We start from the raw sequence: 14,137 nt of genomic DNA on the forward strand, positions 1-14,137 counted from the left end.
GGAGTTGGACTAGATGACTCCCGAGGTCCCTTCTAGCACAGATCTTCTACGATTCTAAACCATGCAGGCAGGATGACAAATCTGCACGTGTTGATGGAGTGCATCTTTTGATGGTGGCACCCCTCCTTTCCCACATCCAGCTCTTCAGACTTAATCTTAAAAAGGAATTAATGTGCATTAAATTGGGCAGCCTGGACCAAGCTCTGGCGTACAAGTGGCACTTGGGGATAAGAGGTGGTGAAGCATTTGACAGTTCACAGGCTGCCACGCGGACTTGGGCTGGCTGCTTGTTTTGAGTGCCTTCTGACTGACGTTTCCTCTCTGGTACCACGGAGCAGGCTGCTACTACTGCTGCATGCCAAATCATGTCAGGCACTTAAAAAAAAAAAAAAAAAAAAAGGAAACAAAACAGCCTGGTTTGTCGCTTAGAGAAACGGATGGGACTGACTGGAGCGCAGCAATCTTTCTGAAATAGGATCAAAGGACAGCATAAGGGGGGGAGGAGGGTGGGATGCGTGCGCTCACAACCATCATTTTACCTTCCAGTATGTTGATCAGCTTCTAGAAAATCCTGGTCCAGAGGAGCGAGGCGAAGCGGGGACCGGCCGCGGGCTCGGCTCACCCGGGCGCCGTGACAGCCCCTGCGGCGCGAGGCGAATAAACTAGTTGGGATCCCGGGGTCTCGCGCGTCTCCGGCGGAGGACGAGGAGGGGGAGGGCGAGCGGAAAAAGCAGGCGTCACCTTTCTTTGGGGGAAACCGAGTTTCGTTCCGGCTTTCATCGCATAGCAGCCTGTTTCCAAGCGGGTTCCCTCGGAGCCGGCCCAGCGCAGCGGGAGGCAGCGGCGGGGGCTGAGGGGAAGGGGCAGCCCCTGAGCCACGCAGCATCCCCGCGCGGAGCGGGGCCGCGCCACACCCCTCCCGGCTGGCGCGGGGGACCGGCCGCCCCTCACGCCGGCGCGGAGCATCGCACGGCGCTGCGCGCGGACCCCGGCACCTGCGGCCGGGCCAAGCGGCGCGCTCGCGGCGGCTCCGGCGCTTCCCCCGGCTGCCGGCGCCTCCGCCGCTTCCCGGCGCAGCCTCAAAGTTTGCCTCCCGCCTGCCTGCGGGGCCGGCGCGGCCCCTGCCCGAGGAGACGGCCCCGAGCCGCGGCCGGCGGAGGAAGAGCCGCAGGATCCCGGCGCGGGCAGGCGGCGGCCCCGGCGCTCGGCGGAGGCGGCTGTGAGGTAAGAGCCGGGCGAGCGCGGGGCTGCTGCGCCCACCGGGGGGGGCAGTGGCAGGGTCGGGCCCGAAGTTGCCCCTGTCCCTGCGTGCGGATCCCTCCCTGCTGCTCGGCTCCGGCAAAGCATCGTCCCTTCCCAGGCGGCGCTGGCCCTCCAGAGTCGGCCACGGGCCCCCGCGGGGGGACTCTGCCCGGTTGCACCCCGTCCCCAGCCACGACCAAAGTTGTTGGGGGGATGGGGAGCTGGGGAGCCCCGGGCCCCGGCGAGGGCTGTGGGCGCCTCCCCACTTGTTTTAATCTCACCCCCCCACCCCCGCACACGGGGACGAGGACGGCTCCTGGGCCGATCTCCTGGACGCCCAGAAGGCCGGCGTTGCTGGGCGGGCTCGGGCCGGCGGAGCAGCGCTCGGGTCTCCTCCTCCGGCCAGTGCCTGGGGCCGGGGCCGGAGCAGCCGCCGCCGCCGCCTCGCACGTGCCGGCGGCGCAGGGTCCGGGCCAGCCCAGCACAGAGGACGGGCGGCGGGAGATGCTTCTCGGGCTCGGGGGCCCTTATCTGCAGCCGAAGCAGCGGGCACCCCGGGCACGCGCCGTGGCTCGCAGCGCTGGTGGCTTCTTCCCTCCTTGCTTGTTGGGTCGCTGCTCCCTTGTCACGGGCTTCACAGGATGCACTCGGCGGCTTGGGCTTGCCCTGTGGAAAAACGGGAGTGGGGTCCTGAGAGAGGAATGAGGCTAGAGAGAGCACGAGCCTTCCCGAAGCCGAGAGCATCAGGCTGGGAAAGGACAAGCACGGAGAGCCTGGCTGGTGAGGCAAATAAGCAGCCTTCAGTTGGGGATGAGGGAGCACACCTGTGTGCATGTTCTCTTAGCCTTTTGCACGGGAGGTTTTCTTAGACAGAAAAGGAAGAGTTGTCTTGCCCTGTCCCTAGGGAAGAAAACCATCCTGATTCCTCCTGAAACAACAAGACCTACCACCCACCTGCTCACCCTGTCCCAAAGGGAGATTGCTGAAAGTTAAAGCTGGAACAGTTCATTCTTCACCCTGTTGTGTGTAGTAGATCGGAAAAATAGTTTATGGCAGGTGAACTTTTCAAAGGCTAAATGGATGGGAGGAGCAAGAAATGGGTAAAGACTGTCATTCCACAGGCAACTGAGGATATTTTTGGTGCTTTTTTAATTGGAACCAGCAATTTGAGCTCTGAAACAAAGAAACAAAAAAGGCAGGGGGAAGATTGGACTGTCCTAAATCCAAGGAAAAAAAAAATTCAAGACCAGTCATAAGGAAAGGAATGCTATCTGTTTTTGTTGTGTAAATCTTTGAAATGCAGCTTTCTCTTAAACCATGTTAACTCCTGGTTACTAGCATGGCAAGATCCATGTGGTTTGTCAATCAAGTAATTTAAATGAAATGCTGTAGTAGTGACATAAGAAAGGACAGCAGTCTCTTTCCCACTGTATGAGAGGCCGTACCTATGAACATAGCGCAGCATGCACAGTGAGGTTTCTAATTGTGTTTTATTTTTGCATATTTTAGAGCTCTTTAAAATATGGTTTAGGGAATGTTACTTTCTGACTAGGGCCAGCTCCCAAACCTCATCACTCCTGGTTATGTTGCAAGCCCCACTCATGCCACCCTCTGGAAGGTATAGTGACTGTAATAAATAACTCTAGAGAGGAGGTACATTGTCTAAGAAGTATTTTTTGAGTTGTTTGTATTCTGTCGGGTTGTTCCTGAGTTAGAATGTACTCTCTAAAGATGCACTATCAATATAAATGTAAAACTGTTGTTTCTAAATCAATGCAATTTTTAATTAGGATTAGATTTTATTATGACAATTCTCTGTATGAAAATGGGTGAAAACTATAAAATAAACGCATGCACCCTCTACAATAATGGATAAATGAGACCAAATTTAATTGAAGCTGTCTTGACATGTGAATGACAGTACAAGTAACTTCCATTTTGTGAATAGTCACAATATAGGTATGTATATGCTTCGACATTGACAAAATTCACTGAATATCTGTATATGTGTAGCTTAAATGTTTGTGGGATTCTTTAAAAAAACCTGCTTTTAATCCCTTTTTAAAATATACTTCTGGAAGCACTGTTTGCTTGCCACACTGTTTCCTTAATGTAAACAGGGTGGTTTGCCATTGTATGGTTGGTAGGGTTGCTAGCAAGCTGACACATCTGTGGGGAAAAATGCACATTAGTATCTATCTGCCTGCAAGAAAAAGTGTGCAATTGGTATTTCAAAAGGATATGTAAGAACGAAAAAGAGTATAAAATGTTAGGTATAGCTTATGTTAGTGGATAGCTCGTGAAGCATTAATTTAATGTGCTGTAACTTCAGTCTTTCCTGTGAACAAACCTGTTTTAAGTGTTGTTAAAAGGTGGATGTTAGACGGTAGTTAAAACTACTCCAGCAACAACTTCCAGTAACATCCCTCAACTTAAAAATAAATAGTGAAATGCATTTTGAGGTCAATGGGACAGATTCTCACTTCAGTGGTGGAATACCAATTTATCATCTGAGCATCTGGCAGCATATATTATTATCTTTGAATATCTGGGATCTTGTCTTCAAACATAGCTGTGTCCTAGACTGAAGGTGATTCAAATAAGCATATTTTACTGATTTTTTTTATTTTTTATTATTATTATTTTTAACTAGTTAGTTTGTCGGAATAAGTTGAATAGAGTTTGGCCCCAGATTTAAGAAAGAATTTGGTTCTGAAGTGGTTCAAGGAGTTGAATGTAAGTAGTAGAAAATTTCCCTGGGAAATGGCTACAAAGACTGTTAGCAAGAAGGGAATTAACTTGTTTAAGTGAAAATTTTCATTTTAAAAAAGACCAGACTTTCAGACTCTGAGTTTGATTCTTCAAATCTCCCATTGGCCTAATAAATCTCCTATTTATGTGCAAAGTGATACTCCAACCCCTCAGCATCTTAATCATAAGTGACTCTTCAGTTTATCACCTGCAGTTCTCCACAGAAAATGTTATTTAACTGTTTTTTTTGTGGGCATTACATGCATCTGTCCTATAATTAGAAAATGTGAGACGATACATACAACCTCATATTTCAATTTTAATTTTAATTTGTAGCATTGTTGCTTGATTTCACCAAGCAGTACACATGTTCTTGTGACTTTTAACTAACATTGACCCGTGATTTGGCTTTGGATCAGGTCACACAAAGTTCTAAGAGCAGGGTAATGTTTTGCTCCTCATGGCTGTATCTGGTGATGGGGAAAGCGGGAAGGAAAAGAACATAAGGCCTCATCCGGACAAGCATGGCTATAAGGTATGTGGCACTGCAAACACATCTGCAGTGCCACATACTGCATATTCTGTTTTTCTCTGCACCACAAGGGAGCAGCATGTGCAGTTGTTTGGGGGTTTTTTTTGACCTCTGGATATCCAGGGGTCAAAAACACCTGCAGAAAAAAAAAACAGAGCAGCGCATGCAGTGACAGTGTGTGGCACCCAAAGCTGGAGCTGCCTGGCCAGAGCCATACTCCACTGCCAGCCAGGCTTGGCACGGCAGGATTGCTTTAGCTGCAGCCCTGGGAGGACCTCAGGACCCCAGGTAAGGCTGCTGGGACCAGTGCACTGCTGGCTCCAGCTTCCCCTTGCTGCGTGACAGAGCACCCGTGGCATAGGCATTCCCTGGGGACAGCTTGTGACGGCACAAGGTGCACTGGTACTAGTCCCTAGGGAACCAAATGTTCAAGCATGTCTGGACATGGCCTATGAGTTTCAGACTCTACTTCCTTTTCTTCAGAAATACCATGTAAACATTTAGTAACCTTAGTTAAGAGGATCTTGGACTGCAAAATAACAGAGGAGTTGTAATACATTAAAGTGTATTAGCAAATTTAGATGGTCATTCTCTCTAAGTACTTAAAAAATGTTTAGTTTTGCATGCATCGACACCATCTGATGTTCAGTGTAAGCGTCAATACCTACAAATGTGCAACTCAACTCTAAGCTAATTCCAGCTTTGAGAATAAGACTGGTTGTCGGGTAAACCTTTTTTAAGCCCTCAAGTTAATTTTAGATTTTCTTATTCATGAAAACCAGAGAACTCCAAGTAAACTCACAAGTTTCTCCAGTTTTGTGGCCAAAGTTCCCTCTCTTGAATTTACATTTTGCTACAACATTATTTTGTAAATTAAAGTCAATGTGTTCTTGAGTTAACCTCTATTTAATCTGCATTATTATTATTTTTATTTCCTAACCTAAACAGATTAAATTTTTTCTCTCACAAGTGTGAGATTCTAACCTGGCCCGAAACCTTTTTGAAACTTTAAAACAAACTTCTTTTGATTTCCCACTGACTAGTCATTTGTATAAGCCCCTAGAAAAAAAAGTTACAGTGGCATTGCTTACTGCTCAGACAGCATAATCAAAATGTCCTGTTTAAGTAAAAATAATTAACTGATTAATGAAAGCAAATTTTAAAAAAATGTTTAAAGGTACATATTGCTCATTTTGTTACATTTTGTTAGAGAATTCAATATTATATGGTTGTTAGCATGAAATCTGTTAGGGAAAGAATTCCTACTTAAAGGTTGATAAGAGTACAGCATAGCTAGTGCTTGAAGAGAGAAAGCAGCATCTTTCATACAGTTTGGGTAGTTCGGTGAATAAAAACCTGTATGCAAAAATGGTAATTCAGCAGTGATCTTGGCTTTCTGGTGTCCTGGCAGGCAGGTAGTAGTACCAGCAATCATGATGATTGACTGTGTTTTTATGTGCTTTTCACTTGCAAGATAACATGCTTTTCCCTGCTTTTATGTGATTTGAAAACTGCTGGGCTTTTTTGCAAGAATGGAGGGGGGGGGGAAGATGCATTCTATGGATTAAATTAAATTGAAAATAGATTAACATTTTTAATAGTTGAGTGACCTGAAATATTTGAGTCCAAGCTAGGGCATTGAGGTGCATGTATTTTGGTTAGGAGGGGAAAAAAATCCTACATCTTTGGCTGGATAAGGAGACTGAGGAGAAAGGACCATCTGCAAGTTCTGGAGTGGAGTCATCTGCTTTTACAGAGAGGCTGCATTTGTTCTAAATCCTATGGAAGAGCTCTCTATTGTATCAGGTTTCTGCTTTCCTGGGCTGGGGCAGATTGTCAGCTGATGGTCCTTGTTCATTTCATTGAAGGTGGCAGAAAACAGATGACTTTGGCATTGCTAAATGCTTTGAGTATCTGACATGTTGACTTTTTTTCTTCCCTTTGGAAAATATGATTAGAAAGTGAATGCAGATAAAGGCTCATTTGAGTCCTGCCCTCCTCCCCTCCCCCACCCTTTCACTTGGAGTCTATCTGTTCTGGCTAACACTCCTTGAAATAGACTCCGCTGGCAGTTAGCGACTGAGAATTGACAGTATACTCCTGCTGGCATGATACCACAGACTAACAGGGAGTTGTGAGCAAATGAAGATGCATAGAATTCAGTTGGTTCCATACAGGGAATGGTGTTTTTGGTTATGTTAACGAAACACTGTAATTACTATGTTGAAATCAATGCAATTTCACTGCTGATTTTACACTAGATTTTTATTAGTGTACACCTTCAATGTATTAATAATTAGCATAAATCTTAAATATCTTCTCAGTTTCTATTAGTCAAGCAAAGTTTGACTTCAGTAGGATTTTGCTTAAGCTAGGATCATAGAATGCAGTATACTGATTCAAAATCACCATTTCAAAGGCACATCATGTGTACACCCGTGCCCTTAATGGACCTTAAAAATGGCTAAACTGCTTAAATAGGTACATGTAGATGCATCCATCCACTGAGTCGCAATTTATAATTTAGATGACCAGAGTCAGGTAAAGTTGGGTAAGAATTAGTAAAGAAGTATGCTTAATCTGGGAGTAATTTTTTCCCTAAATATTCTTAATAGTATTTGTTTTTCTGAAGGCAGACATCACCTCCTTTTTTATAAATTGATTCGAATATTTAAATCATCATTCACTTTATGACATAAAGTTTATTTAACAATGAATGTTAACGTGTAATGTGGAGCTGACAAATATGTTTAGATTGTTACTTGTTTACCATATGGGATTATTTCTGAGTATCAGTCTGAAGCTAAATTTGTTTAACTTGTATTTTAAAAATTATTTTATAAACTGTATTTTATAAATTATCTTGGCATACAGAAAGTATATAGTTTTAGTATAAATGACTGTTCAGTTTTACAGTGCTACTGTATGGGGATCTCAGTGTGCTGTACAAGCATTTATTTCCTAGCATTTATTTCTTTCCTGTTTTCATTCATGTTCTGGTTCAATACACAATCATTGGAACATTTTAAATGATTTATTCTACGTTTTATTATATATTAGATGTAAAATAGAGGCCTCAATCATAATTATTAAAGTTGACTTATCACTATATGCAACAGTGGACACATTAACCCTGGCATAACAGCCTATTCCAACAGTTAATTAGTCAACTTCCTTTTTATTTAGTTAATAAATAAATTTAAGAAGACTTTCTCCATGTTCTTTCAGAAATGTATGTTTTGAGTCATTTGTACAACTTGGAGACGATCATTGGCTTTAGTTCTGCTGAAGCATACATACAAATGGATTAGGAGGTAACAGTATGGCTGGGGTCCCTGCCTCCCTCATGTTCAATTCACATGCACAGTTGGGAAAGGAACTATGGACTGTGCCACCATTCACCTCAGCTGTGTTACTCTCACCCAATGCATCTTGATGGAACTTCTTACTGGGACTTGGAAACAGTGTGAGGCATTTTCTCCAGGTGGTCCTCTTTGTGGGGCTCCTCCTTTCCTTACACCCTACCCTTTCCACCACCTTGAGGGAACAACTGTGTCTCCATCAATTACTCACTAGCTTGTGAAGAATATGGTCTGTAGGACCAAAGAGCAACTTATCCAGGAACCATAAATCTTTCAACTTGAACAAAGTCCTAAGGGCTATGGATCCACCCCAACCCCAATACTTCATTGAAGGTTTTATAGACAAATAACTTAAATCAATTAATGTCCAACTTATGGAATAATCCATTTCAATCAACTTAATAGGGTCCCCTGCCAACACTTAGTCACTCAGCTTACTGGTTGGCCTAAAGAAAACCCATTAACAAAAGCAACCTCACTTAATTCAGTCTCCTTTATAAAAGGAATGCTGAGCCATCAATTTCCCCCTACTTGTGCTTCCATCGATTGATAACAGTCTCTTGATGATTTGCATATTCCTCAGCTTAAATCAGTCCTTTCAGGTTGTTAGCCTGCCCTCACACTCCAAGTCAGGACTGACATGACCTCCCCAGGATAGAAGCTTTTTCTTTAGCCATGTCCCTGGGTATGTCCAGGGAGAGTCCAAGCTCTCTAACAGCAGAAAAATACATTAAACAGAAACCAAAACAACTTTACCTCAAAAAGGGCTAGGCCCCTTTAAGACTTACCATCCAGTGTAATGGAAGCTGCTTTCGCTTTCCTCTCTCTGCTGCCTCTGAGCTGCTGCCTTTTCTGTCCATCTGGTCTCAGCTTGAAGTGATGATTCTTCAGCCACCCTGGTCAGTGGGTCTGCTTGCTCCTCTACTGTCGTATGTGAGGTGCCAGTGGCAGGGAAGACCTCTGCCTCCTCTTCTTTACAATGGCTTTGGTCCTCCTCTAATGATCCTTCTCCAGGACTGGAAATACATTTCTTCAGGTTTCCTCCACCCATCCAGAGGGAGCAAGAACTCTGGAAGCATGTCCACATCTTTGCTCTGGTGGTGGTCAGCTCCATGCCTATGGTGAGTATTTTCCCCACCGATAACTTGGGAACTTCCCCTGTTCTCTCTTACACTCTTTCATAGTTCTGTGTCAGACTCTGTTAAGAAAGAAGCAGGATGCCCCTTGTTGAAGATAGTTTGAACAACGGAGCCATCCCAGAAGGCAAAAAGCTGGTATAATTGATGCCTGTATATTATGTCTCTCCTTTTCTATCTTTGCCCAGGCATGGTTTGCAGGTTGTAGTTAATGGGCAGGCTCTTCAAGCTCTTACTAGCCCATATATTTAACAGAAGCTCTGTTTTAAAGCATAGAACAAAGGAGGGGAGGGGGGGATTGCAAACACTTTCTTCATGTCCTGTCATTTTTTTGTGTCCAGTGAGAATCTAGTCTTATAACTTAAAGGTAGATAATATGTTTCAAACAATTTTGATCTTTTAGATGTTCTGGCTTTTAATAAAAGACTGTTTTCCTAAAAACAAAACAAAAAAAAACATGTTCTTTTACGTAACAGGTCATGCCACCAAATTTTCTAATTTTCTTATCTTTTGTGTTCCAGTCTAGGTTTTTGTGAACGTCTGAAAAAGTTTCATCAAAGGCTCTTTAAGCTTTCACAGGTCACTGTTTCTCTGATTTGGAGACATGTCAAAATTTTATACAGCGATAAATTTCGAAGAAGTACTTTTTTTTTTGAATTGATGTATTCTTGTTTTGTGGAGAAATCCATTCCAAGATGGGAAATGAGATCATTCATTACAAACTCCAGAAGCTTTTGGGGAAAATGCTGTGGAGAAAGTAAATATTTTAAGTTTTCTGATATTGTGTGGTTTTATTTATATATATAAAAAAGATAAATTGTATTTTTTTTCTTGACTTCAAAACTTCCTTTTTGTTACAAAAATGCCTTTGTCTTGTGGCCGGAAACTATTTTACTACCCAATAGTTTTCTCAGTTCTGCCAATTATGAAATGCTTTTCACCACCACCTAATCTGAATGTGATTTCAATTAGGAATCTGGATGAAGTGCTCATTTGGTAGATGGCCGTTCTTATGCTAGACACTCATTCTGACTGCAAACAGATGTCACCTTTGTGCTGCCATAAAAATTTTACGGTAGTACAAAGCCAAAGCAATCTGATATTCCTGCCTTTTATTATAGTGCAGATGCCTGAATTTGTGGCTGTGACAACAGGCAGTATTAACTAGTGCCACTATTTTACAGTGGACCTCTGTTTGTTTTGAAGTGGGAGAGTGCTGGCAGTTTGGAGCTGCCTGCCTTCTCCAGCCACCCTGGGCAAGAACTCCTAGGACTTCAAAAGCCGTATCCTGTACACCCTGGGAGCTCCCTTGCAGGGGACTGACCCCCTGAAGCCCCAGGAATGCTTTGCCAGGTTTCCCTGATGTATGAAGTACGTCTAGAGAATCTAACTCATGGCATGTCTCTGCAAGCAGGGAAACCCAGGGTTCCCTTGTTTGCAGAGTTATGTTCTAAGTGTTATCTTGCAGGATTAGTCCCTTGCTGTTTTTGCAACCAGTAGGGCCCAACCTTATGGGACAACGGGCAACATCTGTTTTGTCTACTGAAGGGGATTAGATGTGCCAGGATGTATCCCAGCACAGCTGATGCATGTAATTTGGCAACGTCTGTTTTTACCCTTTATCTTTCTAGCTTGCTGAGTGTTTTCTTTGTTGTTGTTTTTTTTGTCTTCTGGTTAATCAGTGCCAGCAGTGCTAAATTAGGAACTGGGTCTGGGTTGAGACAACAGGTTAGATTGTCTACTTTCTTGGAAAGAAAACCGGATAAGCAAATTTATATTAATTTGGGGATATAAAAAAGAGCATATTTTGAACCAAGAGTATTTATTTCATATCTCTCTTCTGTTTATATGACCTTATTTTACTGTGAGTTTCCTTAGAGTTTTTCTCTAGATTACAAAGTACTGAACTCTTACTATAGGAAAATAGTACAAGATGGGGGCTAGCAAGTGATGGGGGCAAGAAGTCAGGGGTACTTGAAATATTAACTCTTCCCCAAAAGTAGTTTATTCAGAAAGTGGAATTCAAATAGAAAGGGTCTAGTGGGGTTATTAGCCTAAACCTATAGCTAAACCCCCAGTTTTTCTTTCTGATTTATTTTTAAATGCTTCCCTTCCCTTCCCCAACCATTTCTGATTTTTTTTTTTTTTTTTTTTTTAATCTCCCTCTCTATTCCCTATAGATAAGTACAAGTAAGCTAAGATGTAGGATAAGCTTTAACGTTTTATTTTAGGTAGTAAGTTTTATTTTTCTCTCCCCTCTTTGCTAATAAGTGTCCTAATATTTTGATATAGATATCCACTGTTTTATAAGTGATATTTATTATGTTTGTATTGATTTGTTTGTTTTACTGCTTTTATATTGTGTGATTACTGTTTTAGACCTATATGTGTAAGTTAGCATAAATCGTGTCAAGTTTCCATCTTGTAATGTCCCCATGCCCGGCTGTGTAACCGTACCACCCCCCCTATGTTACTTGGTTCCTGAATGAATGGGAATGAATGCGGGTGCTTGAGAGACAATGTCAGTAGGTCTAAAAATAGCCCCCTCTGAATGACCAAACCATCAACACCAATACCCGGACCAGTGACTGAGCCCTTAGAACCACCTTTAGCATTCAAGAAACAAAAGATGAGGCAACCCACCATTGTGCCAAGGCTGCACATGCTCAGTAAGAACACCTGGAGCCCTCTGGAACAGGACTGGAACAAGATTGCCAAGTCCAACACCTGTCCTGAGTTCCCCAACCCCCCTGTTTCTTTGCCACTATCTTATCCCCACTGCCTTTTCCCCTGAGCAACCAGCCTTTTGCCTCAGTTGCTTTCCTGGCTGTCTCCTCCTTGCCACCAGGCTTTCCCCTCCCCCCGCCCATAACCTTGAGTAACTGTGGGGACACTTGATCTTAAGTAAACCCAAGCTTCTGTTCCTCAGTCAGCTTCTCTTTAGTCTGCTGGTTCTAATCCTGGTTCATGGCACTTTTCACTCTCTATACTTCTAACTCTCTCTCTCTCTCTCATCTTAATGTTCCCCCCAAGTACCCCAGGTACCCCAAGCGAACACATACACACTGTACCATCCAACTTAGGAACTTACCTGTGTGTATGTATAGGTGGGTTGTATGGTAAGTGTGTGTGTATGTATGTGTATATATGTCATTGTGTGCATGATATATGAATTAGTGATCTGTGTATGTGTACTGAGTGTGTGGGTATAGACAATTAATTTTTGTCTAACTTTTGGGGTGTATAGTGTACGTGCTTGAATCAGTGATAGGTATGCATGTGCCTAGGCTGGTTTGGATGTGTATGTGCCTGAGTTGGTAGTGTGTGTGTAGGCACCTAATTGATTTGTGTGTTTGTATATGTGCAATTGTGTCACACCGTCCTGTCTAACAGCACAATATTGAGATCCTGAGAGTTGGCCTGATCCCACAGAGCAACATACGTAAAGGGAAAACATGAGAGTTCACATTAGATTGTTCAGTCCTTGACTCTGTTAAGGTGCATACGTTTGCTTTTGCATTGTTTACTTCCAGTAGTTTTTTTTAAATGTTTGCTATGAATTTGAATATTCTAAAATAATATGTTTAAACTAGAGTATATTGTATATTTTGAGGTTCTATTTGATGTTCTAAGAACTACCTACTAACCTGGGTAGTTAAAGAGCTTGTCCTCTGACACACTGTTAAGGTAAATTATTGTAACATGTTAGCAGAGTATCATAATTTTACCACTTGGTGACATCTGCTATCATGTTAAACATCAATTCATGTCATGACTCCTACAGGGACCTTTCAAGTAAAGGTAAGTGCTGTAATTGTGAAACACAAAATTATAAGATGCTATAGTCCAACCAAAAAGAAATTGTAGATTATTTTTCATGGCTAATCTGCTGATGATAAATTTATTTTGAAGACCAATAGACTTGCTAAAAAATAAATTTAAAGCTAGTAATATCAATTTGTTTATCTTGAATTGTTATACTATAATAAAGTCTTTTAATACATGACTACATTACTTGGTTCTAATCTACTAGCTAGTTTCCATGCGTTACTCATGCAGTTTCATCCAGAGAATCCCTGAAGGCTGTTGCTTGTGTCCTGTTCCAAAATGCTGCTGGAGGAAGAGAGTGAGTTCCCCCTCCCCTCAGGAATTTATCTAGCCCAGTCGCCTAGGTGACCAGGTTAAAATGAAAGAGTAAGCAGGTGGAAGACAGGGGTGTAGCTGGACTGACCCAAGCAGAGACAAATAGAGGGGGATTTCTTCACACTCACCTCTTTCTTTTTCAAGGGTATGTAAAGTATTTCAAGAGGACACATTGTTTGAATTTAGTGCAAAATATGTGTGTGCGTGTGTGTATACACATACACATCACAAATCAAAGAGATGAAATTAGAGCAAAGTAGTTTTTTTTTCATGCAAAAAATCATCTTTCTTGCTTAATGTGCACACCGTAGTTTTGGGAGACCTGATTTTGGGGGGAAAACGTGCATGCTATATGCTATATTTGCTATTCTGGTGTACAGAATAGCAAATTTTGTGTATCATCTAAAGGATGCTAGTGTACTACATGAAAGATTAACAAATTGTTGCATGTAAGGCTTGATGTGGCTGTAGTTGAAATTAATGAAGGAAAGGGGAAAGGGCTCAATGTCAGTGATCTAGTAAAAAAAAAAAAAAAATCCCTGAATTATTATAAAACTAATTGGTTGTATTTGTTAAAGTTATAATTGGGTCATTGTATCCAAAATTATCAAATGTTACACCATTCGAGTTGTCCAGAATAGAGGCTTCCAAATTCTGTAGCTTAATAATGAGGAGCTTAACCTGGAGAGTGATGATCACTTGCCAGGAAAAACTGATTTTTTTCTTAAGCTAATGAGAACTAAGAGTGTTAAGTACTCTGAGGGTCCATCTACCTGAGATGCTTTACTGCACATTAGACTAATCTAATGTGTAGTAAAGTGTCACTGTCTACATGTGAACTGGACTAATTGTGAATTTAAATTTGTCTAATGTTCCATTTGCTAGTACTAACGCATACAGGAACTAGATAAATGGTGCATTAGGTAATGCACAGTAGTGCACATGTAGATGCTGACTGGGTTTATCAGGAG

At 42.6% G+C, this 14,137-nt stretch overlaps 1 protein-coding gene across 1 annotated transcript in view; it reads left to right on the plus strand.

The window, feature by feature from the left end:
• Window positions 1–1,091: 1,091 nt before the first annotated feature.
• Window positions 1,092–14,137, plus strand: part of PCDH15 (protocadherin related 15) — a 1,613,120-nt gene continuing 1,600,074 nt past the window's right edge. Inside the window, exon 1 of the mRNA XM_090057186.1 lies at window positions 1,092–1,224. The gene's annotated coding sequence lies outside the window, so the exon portion shown is untranslated. The remainder of the gene's footprint in view (window positions 1,225–14,137) is intronic.

The sequence above is a fragment of the Crocodylus siamensis genome, chromosome 7 (genome assembly GCF_052110815.1).
Source record: "Crocodylus siamensis isolate JL-2025a chromosome 7, ASM5211081v1, whole genome shotgun sequence".
In the NCBI taxonomy this organism is placed as follows: domain Eukaryota; kingdom Metazoa; phylum Chordata; order Crocodylia; family Crocodylidae; genus Crocodylus; species Crocodylus siamensis.